Here is an 18,185-nt window from a genome sequence, read left to right as displayed (position 1 = left end):
CAATAGTGTGGGAGCCACTGGCAAACTGAGATCAAACTTGGGGACTTTCATGGTAAAAGGAAAAAGACTGATCTGGACTAGACAAGAGGAATGAGGGTGTCTGTTCTACCTCCTGCCAGTGAAAGAGGATGGGTGGTGGGTGAATGGAGGGGCTGTGGGGACTTGTGGGAGGCTGGACAGACAGACAGCCTGTGGGGTATGTCTGTGGGAGGCTGGGGGAATCTGTATGGGAAGCTTTAGGGAGGCTGAGGGGGATTGTGGGGATCTGTGAGGGAGACTGCGAGCACCTGTGGGATACAGCGAGATGTACCATTTGGAAGGAACACAAAGAAAGTAACCTTGGGAGGGACCCAAATGTCCATTCAAAAGGAACTTATAACAGGAACATTTAGAAATCAGTCAAGACTATCGAATACTTTGCTGAAAATGTGGTAGATACAACTGGAAAGGACCAGGAGTCTTGAGGAAGTTGGCTGTGGTGCTGAGGTTCATACATCCCCATGCTCCTGTAGAAGTGCCATGCCCCTTGACAAGACCTTAAAAGGTGACATAGTCTAAGTATGAACTATGGAAGCACAACTCTGAGGGAGGTCATTGAGGTTAAATGACCCATGGGGTAGTGCTAAAATCATCTAGGGCTGGGATGTTTATTTGTTTGTTTGTTTATTCAGTCAGCTCTCTCTTTGTATCTATTCAAAGAAAAGGAGAACATAGAAGTCACCATGCAAAAGCCTGTGCCACCTTGGGTCTATGCAGACTACTCACTTCCAGCAGGAGGAGACCAGAGAAGATGCAGCAGGTTGGGCTGTTTTGATTTATTACTATTGCTGTGACGAGACACCTTACCCTAAGCAATTTACGGGGGAAAAAGGGTTTATTTGACTTACACTTCCATATCAATGTTCATCATCAAAGGAAGGCAGGACAGGAACTCAAACAGGGAAGGAACCTGGAGGCCGGGCCTGATGTAGAAGCCATGAAGGCATACTGCTTACTGACTTACTGTGTATTACTCAACCTTCTTTCTTGTAGAACCCTGGACTGCCATCACAGAAGTGGTTCTCACCAGTAATTGGGCTAGGCTCTACCCCTATGAATTAAGAAAATGCCCTCCAGGCTTGCATACAGCCTGATCATACAGAGACATTGTCTTAACTGAGGCTCTCACCTCTCTGATGACACTAGGTTGTATCAAGTTGAAACAAAACTAGTCAGCACAGTGGGCAAACCTTTGTTCTTTATAAATACCCGAATGTGTGCTAGTCAGTTGTAGAAAGAAAAAAGTGAATCAGAACATAGATGTAAACCTTGGGCCAGGATTACAGTGTGATAGAAAATGGGAAAATTGGGCCTTGAGTCTCCTGGGGAAATTGGTATAAACAAGAATGAAAGTGACATGAATTTTAGGAGAGAGAGCTAAGAGGAGAGGCATGTCCCTACAGCCGCTTCTTACCGTGAAGATGGAAATGGAAAGCAGGAGAGAACTCTGCCACTCAAAAGCTTTCAAATTTGTTACCACATTCCAAAAAACATTCACTACAATTCATAACAGCAAAAGCTCAGAGGATTGAAATGTAGAACAGTTTTCTCAGTTCTCAAAAGTCCAGAGAAGCCAAGATGAAGAGATGCCTCCTACCCAAAGCCATGCATAGCAGGAGCCAAAATACCACAGAAAGTCTTCACACTTCAATGCTGACAGCCTGTTCCCTCCTGCTCTTTAAAATAGGAACATCCTCTCACCATGGATCCCTTGACCAATAGCCTTTTGCCAAAAAAGGCAAGCATCTTGCACAAGTATTCAACTCGCTTTGGTTCTAAATCATCCAAGTGTTGGCAGCCAGTCCCACAGTCCACCAGGAGCACGGGAGGAGGAGAGATTAACGACTCTCTCTCTACAGCAAAACAAGTCACAGCACTGCTTCATCCAGATGACAGCGGTCTTGGATACTGTTAGATGAGGGAGGAAACTCATCATGACGAAAATGAAAAGAAACATTCCAGGACAAAGGGAAAGGTCAAGGACTGTCTTATCCTTTTACTGCCTGGGGCCTCTGTTGAGCAAGAGAAAGTGGAAATACATTATCATAGTGAGTGTCTTACTTCTGCTTATCCCATTTTAGTTTCTCCCTTTCCACTTCTAACTTAGAAAGATCAATTAAAAACAAATGTGTCCCAGTGTCCCTTGGCAGGGAGGGTCACTGAGCCACTGCCTGGTGAGTGTCTACTGAGCCCTTGGCTGGCAAGAGTCTGTTGTCCCATCTCAGCTTTGGTACCAGCAGAGGTATGAAGAAAAGCATGGCCCTGACTATCAGCACGGGATTAAACCTACACCTGGCTTCATCTGCTCCACGAGGAACTGCGTTCGGAAAGGAGCCCAGACAAAGCCTTTCTACGTTAAATTATAGGAACACATAGGGATGTCTAATGATCACAAAGAGTGGTTGGAGGGTGGAAAAGCATTGGAAATCATTTCCCGTCATAATCCCCTCACATTGCTTTGCATCTCTAATATAGATCGCCTGGGAAATAATTTTACAGCATTTAAAATATCTCCCATGTTATATTATGAGCTGTTGGGTTTCTATGGTTTGAAAGAGCGATGAGACTGCAGCCTCAAGAACTAATAGCAAAGCATAAAAATGCTGGAGTCTAATAGAATGCAGCTGATTGGAGGCCGAAGCCAGGGAGGCAGGCATTCCTCCACCCCCAGGCTAGCAAAGCGACAGTCACTGCTGTAAGGTGGCAGCAGTCTCTTCCTCCGTGTGTTGTTCTCCACATCTTTGTCTCCTATTCTCTTTGTTCCTGTCGGTTTACTAATTAGCTGTGATTTTTTTTAATGCCCCTCATAGTAGGTTAATTTTGTCTAACTCACCAGCAGGGGTTTTTGTAATACATAATTCACAGAGCAATGTCAATGATTAAAATTCTTTCATTAACACAGCACCTTAAAGATAATAAATATGAAGCATTTAGCTCCCAATCTGTGGGCACAGAAAGCTTCATTTTGTGTGTGGGCAAAACAAAAAAGCTTGCTCAGATGATGGGCACTGGAGGAAAAAAAAAAAGAAAAGGAAAAGAAACGAGAGTCTGAGTTTTAAGCTGGTATAAAGACAAGCAAATCAGAAAGTACTTATTTTAAGCTCTGCAATTCCACAGGGGTTTTCAAAGAAAGAATTCAAGAAATTACACAGCCAGAGGGTTCTTTACCTACCCTTCAGAGAGCCACTTCGTAGTGTCGAGGCTAGCCCTCTCACCTGAGGGTGGACACAAACCACAGAGAAAGGCCTGCGTGTGGTGAAAGGGGCCCTGGCTTCCACATGCCCCTTCTTCATTATATTCAACAATTTTAACTGCTCTGGCTTGTGACTATGCAAGAACTGCAGTGCAGTAATTAGATACAGAGGATGAAATTTCATTTAGAGAAATTTTAATAACTCATAGAACATCTGTCCCTCTGTACCCTGTCTATCCACCTACTCACATGTGAGTCTTAGATTTCACTTTGTTAAGTGCAAGCTCTGTCTGCCTCCATGTTTCACTCTCATACAGAAAAAGAAGAAGAAGGGAAGAAGAAGAAGGGTAATAACCACAAATGCCTTGGCAACAGCAGCCAAGAGAACTAAACAAGGTCACCGAATGCGATTTTGCTCAATCTTTTCTCTAAGTTGTGTGTGTGTGTGTGTGTGTGTGTCTGTGTGTATCTCGCCTGTGTGTGCATGTGTGTATATATCTGTGTGTGCAAATGGGTGTGCACTTGTATGCAGGTATACAGATGTGTGAGTTTGTGTGGGTGTGCATATTTGTGTGCATATGTGTGTGTGTGTGTGTGTGTTTCTGAGTGTTCCTTCTTTTTTATTCTCCAAAGATGAATCAGATTGTTTTGGACTGGATATTTTCAAAGGAATCTATATTTTTTGGTAGTAATTATATATAGCACTACTTAATTTAGAAAATTCTTCAGTAATAAAGATATCAGTCGATACTAACTTTGCCTCACAGAAAGCTTGAAGTTCAAAGACACATAAGAAGAATGAAAAAGCACAAAATTTCTACCCTGTCCAAAGGTTATGGCTCAGATTAACAGGAAGCCTCGACATAATACACTTTCTACTCTTTTGCCCAGAAACAAAACATAGCATCAAACTTGGCCCCTAATTGGCATTTTGAGCTTAAGAGACATGGAACAGGATTACTGAAGTGCTCTCTCAAAGCATCATCCACTCCCGTAACTAGCCTGTCCCCTTCAGAGGCAGGTCATCATCCGACTTGTCTGAGAGATGCTCACAGATTTGTCCCTGTTTTCATGAGCCTGTGGCCAAGTCCACATATTTTCTATTTTTAGTGGATGGTGGCTCCCATTGCTCTCATGAGCTCAAATAATTACTGCCATTTTTTTCTTTTTCGAAGGAAAGTGAGCAGCACAGACCCTAGTTAGGCCCAGCGCCATATGAACTACTCAAACCAATACTGAGCAGTATCAGGTGAAGCAGCTACTGCCATGCAGGAAAGTAGTCATGAGCGTTTCTATTTTTAAAAATGGTAGAGAAGCTTTAATTTCACACATACAAACCAAAAAGAATTGATTTTTTTTCCCCCTTGTTTCCACTTACAGATTAAAGTCTGGGTAGCCTGCCAAACTTGGTCAACTGATTTCTGCTAAAGATAGCAGATGAGGTATGTACAAGAAGGACCGGGACCCCAACCACTGGGCAGTAGACACATGTGACTTGGCTATCTCACGTATCGTCTACGGATGCACTGAACTTCACTGAGCATGACCTCAAAGTGTCCCCGTGCCACATAAAAGAGGGTAGGGAGTTATGCCGGGGTAATGATTCACTGGATAGAGAGCTGGCCACATAAGCACGAGGCATAAACTTTGACTCCTCAGAACCCATGTTGAGCTAAATACACCGCCACATCTGTAGGCCCTGCACACTTGCATAGAGAAGGGAGGCCAAAGCTGGAGAATGCCCAGCAGGGCAGCTCAGAAGCTCTGGGGCCAGTTAGTTTGTAGTACACAGCCTTGAACAACAAAATCCCTGCCACTGACCAGGCAAAAGAGAGGACAGACACCTGGGGTTGCTCTCTGAAACTCTTAGGCATGCTGTGGTATGTACACATACACAAACACACACATTATACACACATATAAACAATTTGCAAAGCAAAAAAATGAAGCTTTTGTGCAAAATCAGTGTCCTCTCTCATTGCAGTCTGGGATTTTTTTTATTCTTCCTGGTGTGTTCATGACTCTTTCTAGATTGACTGTGTGTCAGTCAAGTGTTCAGACATCAAATGAGTAGTCTACCTTCCCCACCACAGATGAGCCTGATCTTGATGTGAAATATTTACTTTGGTTCCTGTGTTCACAAGCCTCTAAGGTATACATTCATGTTTCCATTGACTTTTTGTGTTTCTACAATGCATCAAGCTTATAGTAAGAACTTTGTATTTCATTTTGAGATTTACATCAAAGGAGAACCAGACCAGGTAAAAGGTTCAGCCTGAATGTGAGCATCAAAGACCTGCCCTCCAGAAAGAGGGTACTGACTCCTTAGATGGGGAATGGACAGTGGCTACATTCAGATATTAGGAAACAGAATTCGCAGGTGGAATGATCAAGGCCACTAAACGTCAGCTTCACTGTGACTCATACGTGCCTGGACCACAGTTATACATCCGTTCATGGAACCTAGCTCTCATTCTGATGAGGTCTCCAAGAGACGAAAGAGAGAACTAGAAGGATGTGTGGATGGATGGAGGTGCCCTTTGTAGAACAAGGAGAGCACATTCAGAGGCTTTGCTGGAGGGAGACATGAAAGGAGCAGTTCAACTTCACAAGGGCCAAGTTTGAAATATCTGCTAGATAGTCAGGCCCAGAGCCCGTGTGGACAGCAGGCCAGCAAGTGTGGTGATTAGAGAAAGAAGAGTGGAGAAATGAATTTGGCACTTGTCAGAAAATAGGTAAAAGTCACAGCTAGGGGTGGATGAGACTGTCCAGGCTGTGAGCACCTGAGTCCAGGGTCAAAAAAGAAAGGACAAAAATTAAATCACTAAATGAGAGAGGAACCAATGAAGGTACCTCAGAGGCACGAGGGAGAACTCAGTGCATCATGCTGTTCACGAAACCATCAGGGGAGCATAAGAGAGTTCACTATGGGAGTCCTCAGCACAGAGGTGAGTGGTGAATCTGACCTGAGCAGTGATGATATGTCACTGTAAATGAACTGAGGAAGTGGGTGACGGTACCACTTAGACAAGCAGAACATAAGCAGACACTCCACAGACACACACGGATAAAGAAGCCAAGCATTCTACTCCAAGCATTACTTCAAAACACTTCTTACATGCCCCATGTTATTCACACGTTAGTGAAAGTGTGTGCCTGGAGAGATGGTTAATCAAACTTAAAATGCACATAAAAATTTGGAATAACAAATAACAAGATAGACAACCATCTGGGTTAAATACATTCATTAGAAGATTAGATATGGTGGTAAAATGTTCAACAAAACATCAAACTGTAATAAATAGGCAGGTAACTTATAACGTATTTGGAAGTGGCACATCCTGCCCAATTAAAAACATTCAGTAGTAAAATCATGTGCTTAGGTTTTCAAGAGTATGAGATGGTGTCATACGTTGTCATAGACTATGTGATATAATAGTGTGTGGCTATAAAATGCTAATTGCAGTGCCTGTGAAGATGGCTCAGTGAGTAAGTTACTGCCTGTGCATTGGTGAAAGCCTGAGGTCAGATCTCCAGGGTACACGTGGAGCTAGATGTTGTGACATTCATCTGTAGTTCAAGTGCCCCCACGATGAGATGGGAGATGCCCCAGAAGTCCCTGGGCCAGCTAACTTGGGAAACACATCCACAAACAATACACCTTATGTCAAACAAGATGGAAGATGAGGATGGACATTCAAGTCAGGGTTGTCTTCTGACATGCACATATGTGGACTCACACACATGAACAGATACAGACATCTTACACACACATAAGGAGAAAGTAACCAGAGCAGGATTAATATGGAAATATGAACTGTCTAAAATCATCTGATAAATGTGTGTGCATTTATCTGTGTAAGAAATCAGTGTAGGAGAAAAAGATGGAAGGATCGATTCTTACTAACTAAGGAAGCATTCCAAAATTTCAGTAGAGTTTGTCCATGAAGGTTCTCTTTCATCTTCTCTTCTTTCTATTATATTCAATTTCTTAATTTTCTCAAATATCACTATTTGCTTATAAAGTGAAAAGTGAATAGACTTTGAACTATAACAAAGATAAATTATTGTGCCTATATTAATATGTAGATAGTATATATGAAATTTAACAGATGTTATGGTTTAATTCATGGTAAAGGAATTACCTGATCTCAGTGTATCTGTACCAACAGAGGTGGGCTGGAGTCTGTGGCAATGACACTCCTGACACCTGCCTTTGGCCCTACATCAAATCTGAAAGGAATATTCTAGATTCCTTAATCTCTCTTCTTAGACTTCCTCACTATTCTAAATTCTGTGGCTTACATCTACTTTTAGTCTTTCTCAGGAATAAATCACTAAAGGAAATTATTTTTCAGGAGCTGGTACAATAGCTCACAGATTAAGAGTGATCAAAATTTTCCAAAGGACCATAGTTATGTTCCCAGTGGCCATATCAGGCAATTCTCGACCAATTGTAACTCTTTACTTTAAGGGATCTGACATCCTCTTCCCATCTCTGTGCACACTGCACTCATTTACACAAACACACACACATACACTTGACTAAAAATGATCATCAATACAAGTAATTCTATAAAAACAAATTATGAGAATTTTAGGGAGAATGCAAGAGACGAGAAAGAAAGGAAGGGAAGGAAGAAGGGAGGGGAGAAGGCAGGAAGGGAAGGAGAGAGAGAAAGAGAGAAAAACAATTCCCTGTGTAGGTTATATGTATGTGCAAAGGTGTGGGTGGGTGGTGGTGTGCATTCATGCCTATGTATGAGGAGACCAGAGGTAGACATTAGGTATCTTCCTCTACTGCTGTTCATCTTATATTTTGAAACAGTATCTCTCAAGGAGCCTGAAGTTCACCATTTCAACTTAATTGTCTGGTCGGCGAGGCCCTAGGATCCACCTGCCTCTGCTTCCCTGGCTCTAGGTGAAGGGGAATTTCACTACACTCACCTTCTGCATAGGCTGGAGATCCAAACTTAGGTTCCCATGCTTGTGCAGCAAGCACTTTGTCCACTGATCTATTTTTCCGGACCCTGAAGGAAAGATCTTTAAGATATTTGACTTGGGCTGAAGAGTTGGCTCAGTAGCTAAGAATACTTAATGCTCTTGCAGAAGACCTAAGTTCAGTTCTCAGCACCTACATGGATGCTCATAACCATTTATCAACCCTGCTGCAGGGAGTATTGTGTCTGGAAGTCCATAGGCAACAGGCACATGTGTGATACACACACATGCATGCAGTCAAAACAGTCATGCAAAGCAACATTAAATGAAACTATTGTAATTGATTTAATAAGTTTAAAGGAGAGTACAGCCTGAATCCTGCAAGCCCTGTGATATCACAAAACAATGCAAAGTATCGACTCACTCCAGACCCAAACAGACTTCCCAACTTTAGTGCATAATGGAATCTGATTCCCTCATTTCTCCAAATTACCCACTATTCTAATGGGGCTAATGGATTGTTTTCCTTACAACAAAGGCCTATTATAAGCTATTAACAGAATCAATTTTAAACAAATGCATAGCTGGTTCTTTGTCTTTTAGTTGTGTAATTTGATTAGTACAAAAAGAGGCTGAAAAACTGAGAGACTGTTGTTGCTCCCACAGTATTTCATTATGTTTGCAACTACAGAAACACTGTATTAAGCCTCTACAGATTCCACATCTGTATATTTATATGTATATTTTAATTTTAATATGTGTATAGGAGCATACACAATGTGTGAAGGGAAGGTTTGTAAATCTCTCTCTCTTCCCCTCTCTCTCTCTCTCTCTCTCTCTCTCTCTCTCTCTCTCTCTCTCTGAGTGTGTGTGTGTGTGTGTGTGTCCATGCTTTTGGAAACCAGAAAACAATGTCAGATGTCTTCATCAGAGACAGTTTCTCATGGAAGGCTAAGCACAACAATTTGGATTCACTGGCTAGCCAATGAAACGCAGCAACCTGTCTCCAGTGTTGAGTGTTAGGGCTCCAAACGCAGGTCCTCATGCTTGCTCAGCAAGCACTTTAGCAATGAGTCAACTCCACGGCCTTTGTAGTGTTCTATAGGTAGTAAGAGCATCTTCTCTTCTACCTAAGCACTCTATCTTGACCCACCTAGGGGCCGGGATTCTATTGAAAACGAAAACCTACAAGAAAAGGTCATGATTGTTGCAAACATGTTACAAATATTTCCCAATAAACCAGCAATAAACTAGATATTTTTGCAATAAGCATCATTCATTGCAATTGCTTCTCTCAGGAAAAGAGTGAAAATAGACCCATCATACGATTCCTCTGTTTCTTATCTTTTCACCCTTGCGATGTGAAGGACTGTTCCATTAACCAACTGTGCTATTATTTAAAGCATTAAAATAATTTTAATAGGTTTTATTATTGCAATATTAAATATGTCTACTGTTATTAAATTTTTTAAATATTAAAAGTCACACTGAAAAATAAAATCATGCACACTACAAAAAGGAAAAGTTCTAATGTGTAGATGTATTCTCCATTATTTTTAAGGCTTATCCAATTTTTAATTCTTAACTTAGAATCCTCTCTATCTAGGCAAATAGCTTTTCATGAGACACTTAAGCACCACCCACCACTTTCAGTCTCCAGATCTGAGATGCTGTGAATGGTTGCTGAACATTCCGTCAAATGCCTTGGCTAGAATCTCTTTAAGCAGTCCCATGGTGATCAAGAAGAGGATTTTGAATTTTCTCCCCTGAGAACAAAGCTACACAAAACATCATTGCAGACATAAATTTGTACAAAACCCTATTCACATAATCTGGCTACATAGCATCACACATTGCTGTAACTATAAAAATGTGTGGAAACGTTGATTGACTATCTTTCTCCAAAATGCATTCTTCTAGATACCTAATTTCTTCATTAGAAGAGAAACTAATATTTTTTCTGGCAATTGTGGTAGATGAGGGCTGTAAAGGTGGCTTGGTGGATAAAGATAATTGCTGAATTCAACCCCTGAGATATATTGTCTGTTTGGCCAAGGATAAACACACACACACACACACACACACACACACACACACACACACACACACACAATGATGATGACTAAGACAATGACAACAAGGATATGATGATGATAAATTTATGAAAAGTATTAAAGGTAGGCAATTTTGTAGCAACAAATCTTTGTACTAATCTTGTAATATGCATCCAATCCTGCCCATTTTATTTTTTAAAAAAGAATGATGATGAGAGTCCAGTAGATTAAAAGTATTTTCCCCAAGATCACATAGCTGGGAGGGGGAAAGAAGGAAGGAGAGGGAGGGATGAAGGAAGGGAGGGACAGAAGAAGAGAAAGCTAGAAAGGAACCTTTCCACTGAATCCAAGCTCAGGACTTTCTTAAGAACACTGCCTTGCAAACTTATGTTCATCGTGGCTGCATTTCACTCCTTTCAGAAAAGTAAAAGCCTACCTTGATAAGAAGCACAAAATCAGAAGATAAATGCCTGAACAACATGCCCCCTTGGAAAACAAGCTTTGCTGTTTGTTCATTTATTTGGAATTATATTTGTCTGGCCCCTGCATTGTTTTTTTTAATTTAATTTAATTTTATTAATTACCTATTCACTTTGTATCCTCCCCATAAGCCCCTTTCTCCTCTCTTCCCAGTCCCACCCTCCCTCCCCTTTCTTCACGCATGCCCCTCCCCAAGTTCACTGATAGGGGAGGTCCTCCTCTCCTTCCTTCTGATCTTAGTCTATCAGATCACATCAGGAGTGGCTGCATTGTCATCTTCTGTGGCCTAGTAAGGCTGCTCCCCCCTCAGGGAGAGGTGATCAAAGAGCAGGCCAATCAGATTATGTCAGAGCAGTCCCTCTTCCCATTACTATGGAACCCACTTGGACACTAAACTGCCATGGGCTACATCTGTGCAGGGGTTCTAGGTTATCTACATGCCTGGTACTTGGTTGGAGTATGAGTCTCTGGGAAGACCCCTGTGTTCAAATTTTCTGGTTCTGTTGCTCTCCTTGTGGACTTCCTGTCCTCTCCAGATCTTATATTTCCCACATCTTACATAAAATTCCATGCACTCTGCCCAACAGTTGGCCATAAATCTCAGCGTCTGCTTTGAAAGTCTGCAGGGCAGAGCCTTTCAGAGGCCCTCTGTGGCAGGTTCCTAGGTTGTTTCCTGTTTTCTTCTTCTTCTGATGTCCATCATCTTTGCCTTTCACAATGGGGATTGAGCATTTTAGTCAGGGTCCTCTCTCTTGATTAGTTTCTTTAGATGTACCCTGCATTGTTTTTATGCTTCAGTTTTCATGTTTCCTTGACGAATCTGAGGGTTTCTTCCACTTCCGTCTGAGCATACACTGGCTGTGGCTATATGGCACACCCAGGATGTTCATTGTCTGGTCTCGAGTGAATAATGTCCACATCACATTCTAGACAACCTTGGCATTCTGATTGGACATGCTTTCTTTCGAGCATAGTGTTGCTGGAATGCACACGCCCCACATTCCCTAGCACTTTAGAGTCCTACTGGTGGGGAACAAAGATTTTACACATCAAGACAAAGATTAAGTGTTATAAGAGAAAATTAATGATTCTCACCGTCTATGTCTCCTTCTTTTGGCTGTTGGCATAGGCATGACATCAAGATGGACAGCTAAACTTCGCCAGATTATTCATGCAATGTCCAGAACAAAGGCTTCTTCTTTTCAAAATTAGAGAGAATAAAGGTTGAGGAACATTTTAACTCTATAAAGAGGACAAACAGATCTGCTCATATTTTTAATTGATGCAATTATTCATGATAAAAGATGTTATGAAAACATGAGAAACTTTTAACGACTAATAAACTGTTTCTCCTCTACAGCATTTGTCAGTAAGTTCTGTTCACTTTGTCTTGTTTGTGTTTCTCTGCCTGTGTTATTGAGTGACAACGTTTTCTAGGGACCCTTTTCCCACTTTCCCTCGCCTTACATTACTTGCCTAAGATAACCACACATGCCTGAAGATCTCTTGTCAAATTGCCCTTCTACCTCCAAAAGTGTATTGAATCCACACTATCCCAAAGATAGTCTAGCTCTTTAAAATTACAAATATCTGTAGGGGATGACAACCCCTGAGTATGAGCTTCTGGATGACAGGGATTATCTCCCTGAAGAGACAGACCTTTGCCAGACCCACTCAGTACCTCAGTGTTCACCTACTGAGTATTGCTCCAGCAGTTATGTATTATAGACAGTTTGAGATTGATTTTCTTTGTTGTTTGGTGCTGGAATTTGTCTGTTTATCTGCCATTCAGTGTATATGTCACTTATATTTAGCTTACAGCAGCTGGGGGTCTGTTTATGTTTACCATAAATGTGCACTCTGTCACGCATTAATGCCAGTTCATAGGTATACTACTGAATTATCTCAGCAACTACCACAGTCTCTGAACTGCTTACCTATCAAAAGAGTGTGTTTCAACACATCATCAGCCAAGCAGCCTAGCAACACCAACGTTCCTATCATGACACACTCAAGACCAAAATGAGCTAAAATTGAACTGGTACTGCTGAGAACCTCCACCTTTGGAGTGTTCCATACCCCCGTGCTCGCTGTTCATCTGAATATTTCCACACTGGTCCCTGATAAGCTGTTACAATGAAGAATCTTTATTAATTCTTGATAGTGACCTGGAGGAGCCTTTCACCTAGATTTTGATCAGTGGATAAAAAATCATGAAAGAACTGGGAATGTGAAGCCTCCTCGGCTGTCTGGTACCAGTCATCGGTATTTGTTGACAGAGTGCACTCAGTGACCCTGATGCCCTCAGTGACCCTGAACTTGTTAGAAATGTGCCCCAAGGTCATCGCGTTCTTTACGAGCATGCGTATTCTCAAACTGTCCGATGTTCATCATTGGCGAACAAAAAATGTTAATGATACAGAACATGAGCCTAATTGGACAGCAGGGAGGTTGGATCCACTTTTAGTTCTCAGAGGCCAGTCCCAAGGATCAGTCGCTACGACCATTCCACTCCGAGCACTAACGTGCTTATGCTTTCGGAGAATGATTTATGTTTCTCTTTATTTTTAGTAAGATGTTCCCCATGAGGTGGGTTTTTTGTTTTGTTTTGTTTTGTTTTTCTTGTGTGTGTGTGTGTGTGTGTGTGTGTGTGTGTGTGTGTGTGTCTTAGCCTGGTTAAATTTCCTATGAAGAAGATATAACTATTTGCATAGTTATATGCATGATCCAAGTAGGGAAATTATATATACACAAATATATGGCTGATAAAATAGGAATATTGTTAATTCTGTGCTTTTAATTAGGTATTTATTCTTCCAAGGAAAAATAAACAAACCAGAAACAAAAGCACTTACTTCAGATTAAAAATCAACGGTATTCTCTCTTTCAGCAGAGTAATAAATCTTACTATCTTCTTTTGAGTGCATTTTTCTTGTCAACGCTCTGTGGATAAAAAAAATGGTATTTGCCTGTCATTCATATAACACACCAACAGTGATGTCAGAACTGCCCTTCTCCTGTGCCTCTATCCTTCAATCTAGGGCCTCATCCCCCTGGGTGGTTGCTTAGGTTGCAGTTAAGCAGTTGCTGTAAGGCCTCTGCTCTGGAGTTTCTAATATAGTCAGCAAGGGTTTGAGTAATGACTGAGCGTCCCATAGCAATGACAGCACTGCTCAGGAGGATGACCTAGTCAAACATGGCCATCTCTGCACTGCCTCAAAGATAAAAATGTCTTCCCACTTCACTGTGAAAAGATGGACACCAGTGAAGGATGAGACTGAAGCATCATGGGTAAGTGTAATACAGATCTTTGCTTTCTCCCACTGTGGAAATCACTAGAGTGCTGGATAAGAAAATGGTGTGTGTGTGTGTGTGGGTGCTCTGTATATATAAATGTTGACACTACTATTAACTGGGTACCTACTTGCTATTAACTGCATACTTATTTTGAAGGGTGCTTAGCTTGCTTGGGATCAAATCCAATTCTAGGAAAAAAACTCATTTCTGAGCTCTTCTCCTGCTCCTTGTATACTCGTGTTGTTTTGTTTGTTTGTTTCGTTATTTGTTTGTTTTCTTTTCTTTTCTGAGTATTGTTTTGTTTGGGGGAGGATTGTCTGTTTTGTTTCATTTGTTTGTTTTTCCTGTGTAGCATTGACTGTCCTGGACTTGCTTTGTAGACCGGGCTGGCCTCAAACTCTCAGAGATCTACCTGGCTCTTCCTCCCTGAGTACTGGGATTATGGGCATGAGCCACCGCTCCTAGCTGCACATTTGTTCTCAGTGGGTATCTTCAATATTTCTACCTCCAGTGAGGGGGCCTTACAGTCACTGATTTATGAAAGTTTTACACATTTCAAATTTCACAAAGTTGGCAAGGAGAAAGCATTGAAAAATGTATCAGCAACATATGTCATAAGGTGCTTAGACCTATCATTAAATAGTTAGTTTTTATGAGTTCTACCTGTTCAAAGGATGCTGTTTCTAGGGACTGTTTCATAACTTCCCGGTTGGAGTTATATTATAAGCTTCATTAAGCTAAGAGAAGGTGAAGGAATAACTCATCAGAGGATACAGCAAGCAGGTGTGGTGGTTTGAATAGTAATGGACCTTATAGGCTCACAGATTTGAATGCTTGGTCATTAGGGAGTGGCACTATTAGACAGGAATTAGGGTGTGTATACTTGCTGGAGTAGGTTCGGTCTTCTCAGAGGAAGTGTGTCACTTGGAGTGGTTTTCAGAAGCTCCAGCCAGGCCCAGTGTCATTCTCTCTTCCTCTGCTGTCAATCCAGATATATAACTGCCAGTACCATGTCTGCCTGCCTGCTGCCATGCTTTCCTCCAGGCTGATAATGGACTGAACCTCTGTAAGCAAGCCCCAATTACATGCTTTCCTTTATAAGAGCTGCAGTGGTCATGGTGTCTCAATAGAACATTGACTAAGATAGCAAAAGAGAATACATGACAGCGAACATTTTCTGGGTCTTAGCCATCTCTCCATATGTCAAGTTGTTTTCCAAAACAGCAGAGGTAACATTTCCTCAGAGGTTAAAAGAAAAAGTGTTCAGGAACGGATGGCTCCTGGAAGAAATATTACCTCCTATCCCAAAATGTGAAATTTCTCATCAAGAGGGATGGTATGTAAACCTGCAGCTCAAACACAGGCTGTGCTAATAATACACTTGGGGTTGCTTGGGTGTTGTCACACTGACTGATGGTTCATGGCCTCTGACACCCAGAATCCTCAGCTACTTCCCTCACTATACCATAATACCAAACCTCCTCTGTCTCTTGGTCTGAAAAGTTCAGATTCCCATCTTTAAATTTCTTCTTCTTCTTCTGTAAGTACAAGTCACATAGCAACGATTGCCAAGCACACTTTTGGAAATTTAATGAAATAGTATGTGTCCAGAGTTCAACATGACATTTGGCAAAGAGCCAGGCAAATAATAACACTCAAATTAACATTATCTGCATTGGGATAGTACAGAATTATGTATTTTGCCCAGCAGTCTATGAATAGTTATGAGTACCATTGCCAGGTATGGTACAATCTGCAATCCCAGCTCTTGGAAGGAGGAGGCAGGAGGATTGTGAGTTTATAGGCAAGCCTGGACCAAATAAAAACTGGAAGGAAGGAAGGAAGGAAGGAAGGAAGGAAGGAAGGAAGGAAGGAAGGAAGGAAGGAAGACTCTCTTCAGTAAGTTGCCTGAGGTGACCTGTGAATATACTTTGCTACTACTCTCTTGACTCAGAAAATCCTACAAAATCACCCAAATCAAAAGATTAAAACCTTCATGTTCACTTTAAGAACACTGGTGAAACTGCCCAGGCCATCAAGAGCATGCACATTTGGAAAGCCAGCCAAGTATCTGAAAGAAGCAATGCACCCTTCTGTCAATACAATGGAGTCCTTAGGTGTGCCCAGGTCAAACAATGGGGTTAGAGACAGCATCAGTGGCTCAAAAAGAGTGCTAAGTGTTTGCTGCGCTAGATAAAAATGCAGAGTAATGCTCGAGTTAAGGGTTTTGATGTAGATTCTCCCAATGTTTGGCTGTTTCCATATACTGCCGGGTGGAGCCTCTCAGAGGACAGCTATGCTGGGCTCCTGTCTTGTTCCCTCTCTTCATCCAGTTCTGCTGTCTATTCTTAGTAAGGAGAACAGGGACTATCTCTGACATGGACTCTGTCGCCTGCTCTCTAATTGCCCTCCTCCCAATGGGGGTGCCTCCCCATGCCACAGGGAAAGAAGCATGCCATCCTGATGTGACTTAATGAGCTGGGTTATTGGGGTGTCCCCTTATGTGAGGAATAGTGCATGAGGGATGGGAGAAGAGGAAGGAGGTTGGGACCGAGAAGAAAGGAGGGAGCAGACTACACTCGGGATCTAAAGTGAATTAATTAATAAATTTAAAATAGATGTTGATTCTCCAGTCATTGAACATAGCCAGTGAACAGAGCACCTAAGATGCCCTCAATGAACTTAACAGAGCCCACGGCCAGAGTAGGCCATACATGAGCTGCCTCTGCCACATTGAGACGATCCTAACTGAAAAGGAACAAATAATCCGAGAGCCAGAAGAAGCAGCACAGAAGACAAACATATCCCAGAAGAAACTGAAGAAACTAAAACTCATGCTGTGGGGATAAATTCAGCATAAAATAAATACAGATAAAAAGAAAGGAAGGAAGAGAGAAAGTGAAGGAAAGAAGCTTTACATATATATTAAATTTCACAAAGTTGACAAGAAATAGATAAGGAAAAATATGTAGGCAACACATATCACAAGGTGCTTAGATTTATGGCAGAATTTTTTATACTATTATTACAGGGAATCAGACAGACAGTCTGATTTTATTCCTCATTCGCTTTCCGCTATACACAAGTTGGACATTATAAAATAAAGAATGACTTTAGCCTGGAAGCAGGGGTCAACCAGTCCAACTGAGCTAGAAACATGCTCCTCTGACTGGCCCAGGAGTCAAGAAGGTCATTTCCTTTCTATCTCCTATTGCATCTTATAATTCATAATGGATCAAGATGCAGCCCCCTCCCAAACACTCTATCAAACTGAGTCAGGTAATGTACATACATATTGCCTTAAAAAAATAGTCATCGATGTGATCTGCTGGGTAGCTTGTTTTGTGTCCTGGTCCCAAAACATTCCCCTGCTCCCTGGAAAGAAGTTTGATGATGGACAGTAGCAGAGAGAGAGGAGACATTAAATCATATCCAAAAAGAAACAAATGCACAAAGATTTGACAGCAACAATTTGTGAGTCAACAGGGAGGCTTGCTACCAGGAAGCACAGTGAATCAAAATGATCAAATGATTTTATTAGTTTGGTTTTATTAGTTAGATCTATTACCTTTGTTTTTTCATGATCAGGAAAAAAACGTAATTATCATCAGTTTATCAAGACAGCGCCTCGTGGAACATGCATGCTACTGCTTCTCTGATTCTGCACTGCAGAGCTGAGTTTGGTGCCAGCTCTTTGCCTCCAACTCACCCCCTTCCATAAGTAGGGCGCTGGAATGCATCTCACAATTCTCAGAAAACTGCTTCACTACGTGGAGAGAAAACTACAGAGTGTGGCTATTGTATTTTAAAAGCATTGAAGATGGACGCTTCTCAAAGATGGGGGGGATCTTAATTTATCTTCAAGCCTCAGACTGTAAGCATGGTGCTGCAATCACAGCAGACAGCTGCCTCACACCGCTGCCCTCCTCAGCTCGCCCCTGAACTTTACCTGGTGTAATCACGTTCTCTGTGGGAGAGAGGGGATTCGGCTACCAGGAAAGCTAATTCTTGGGCCTGCCCTAAGAGAAGGCAAGCAGTCATTATAAAACATTCCAGATTACTGACAGGCATTCTGCCATGGAGACTGCTGTAGACAGGGCCAAGACAATTGCCCAATAAAAGAAATATTATTATGTGAAGGAATCTAATGTTTTAATACAATATGAAAAATGATGGAACAA

Source organism: Meriones unguiculatus, chromosome 10, assembly GCF_030254825.1.
Source record: "Meriones unguiculatus strain TT.TT164.6M chromosome 10, Bangor_MerUng_6.1, whole genome shotgun sequence".
Taxonomy (NCBI): Eukaryota; Metazoa; Chordata; class Mammalia; order Rodentia; family Muridae; genus Meriones; species Meriones unguiculatus.
This window is presented reverse-complemented; position numbering follows the sequence as displayed.